Source organism: Nicotiana sylvestris, chromosome 4 (genome assembly GCF_000393655.2).
Source record: "Nicotiana sylvestris chromosome 4, ASM39365v2, whole genome shotgun sequence".
In the NCBI taxonomy this organism is placed as follows: Eukaryota; Viridiplantae; Streptophyta; class Magnoliopsida; order Solanales; family Solanaceae; genus Nicotiana; species Nicotiana sylvestris.
Genome location: NC_091060.1, coordinates 72,315,414 through 72,317,766, shown reverse-complemented (window position 1 = coordinate 72,317,766; position 2,353 = coordinate 72,315,414).

Sequence of the window (2,353 nt, the reverse complement as noted above, 5' to 3'; positions counted from 1 at the left end):
ATCAGTGTTAAGTAAATGCTAAGTCCATAACTTAAGTTATTAGCTCATTGACGCAAATTCAACAACATCTCCTCTGTAACAAGGGTCTCCTCCAATACCATATACCTACAAAAACAACCAGAGAAATCCAGCAACATATAAATATCAATAACATGACACTATATAACAACAACAAGTCATAACTATTTCACGACGAGCGGCAAGCTCCGATTGGGATCCATATATCCCATATCACCCGTTATAAACTTCTTACTTTAACTTAATAGTATCATTAACATGATAATGAAGTCATTCATTAATGATTCCAGTCTTATACCATATATTTATAATAAAGGAAATAATCCACAACTCCAAATTTCCTCAATTAGCAACTTTATTCACTAATTCATGTCTAGTCCATCCATTTAACTTAATCAACATCAAGATAACCTTAAGAACATGCAAGAACACAATGTACACACCTCCTACAGTCGCTTCAAGTTGATTCCAAGTTACATTTATCTTACAACAGCCCTCAATGGCAATACAACACCGTAGAAGTGACTTAAGGTAATCTTCACTTCCATTCTCAAGTTTCATATGTTTCTTTCACCAATTCACTTGATAAACATATAGAAATTTATAACAACAGAAACAATATAGGGGTTATTTTTCACATTTGGCTAACTTTGATGTTGGATTACAGTGTATTTTTAAAAAAAAATTGTTTGGAGCTTTGGGGGAACTATTTGGGAGGGTTTGGAGAGTGTGAATATGGAAGGAGGACGAAAAATTAGCAAATATCATCCCAAAAACGAGATAAAAACAAGTGAAGGTCGGTCACCAATCAAGTGGGTCCCATAGGGGCTTCCGATCCTGCGCACTCGCAAAAATGCGAATATCTCTCTACAACAAAGTCGTATTGATAAACGGTTTAATGCTCTAAAAACTAGACTCATAGATATTCAATTTGATATATGGAGCATCCCATTTTTCCATGTATATTAGGATAAAAGTTGAGTTGCATTTGACCTAATTTTCAGTACATTTATGAATGTAACTTGTGATGACCTTTGCCAATTTTTGTTCCACAACTCGCTTGACTTTAAAACGTAATGCACGACTATCATACGACTAAAATAACTCATAACATAACCTCCTTATCATGTTAAGAACCCTAGTATCACCCCAAAAGTACATGTTATAATATTCCCAATTTGTCGATATTCGACAAAACTTATTTTCTTCAATTTGTTTAGCTTCTAAGTCTTTCAACCTTCTTGGTACTTGTTTTCCATGATCTTAAAAATGTGTAACCTCTAAGGTAACATGATTAACATACTTTATGTACTTTCAAATATAATCTCATTTCTGAACATACATCAATTAAGTTACGACGTACTCTCACGTACGAAAACATGGGGTGTAACGGAAAACTTCATAACCAATCGCAAAAAGACACATGTCTCGAGCATTAAATTGAAGCAGCACGTGTGTTTTCACTTCTGCAGCACATCATAATGATCTTGGGAAGAGGTGACAAAATATTTTCTAATATTCAGTTAAGAATATACAAAAAGTGACGGGACTATCTGTATTAGTGAAAAATAGACTTGTCACGTGGACCTATTTTATGATGACAAATGTCGTTGGAATTAATATGACAAAGAAGAATAACGTGTAAAGAAGATATCTGCAACACTCTCGAGGTCACACACAAAAGTACCGTGCCTATGAGCTTTGGTGTCAAACACAAGAGCATATATGGAAAGAATCAGTTATCCCTAATTGTATGAGATCTGCCATCATTTTCTCAAGCGTTACAAATAAATGGACATTTAATGCAATAAATGATAGTAAGATTATTGCTTACTATCATTCGATATCTTGTATTCCCGTCAAAAAATTACTGAGTCATACTCTCAATTAATGTGTTCTATTACAGTTTTTATTATTGAAAAATTATTGCTTTCGTACGGAAGAAAGACTACAATCATATTTCTCTTTTTTTATTTTTTCAATTTAATTTCCTTATTAGTTGTTCCTTTTTCGTATCGTTTATGATTGAAAAAGTGAATAAAGTTGATTGTTAGAGACCCAAAATATTTATTATGGTTTTGGTTACAAAGATTATTTTTTGGGTTAACATTCCTTGCATCAATTGGCAGTCGGTGGTAGAACATCTTCCACCGTTTGGAGAGTACACGCGTAGATGTAGGAGTATCATTTTACCAATTTCTGTACCTTTAATGAGCAAAAGAAAAATAGGTAGCAACAAGACAAAAAGATTTGAAGAAAAAAACATGTTTAGTAAGTAAAATATAGAGTAGTGATCCTCTGAAGAAAAAGACAAAAAAAGGAAAGAGACAAGCGA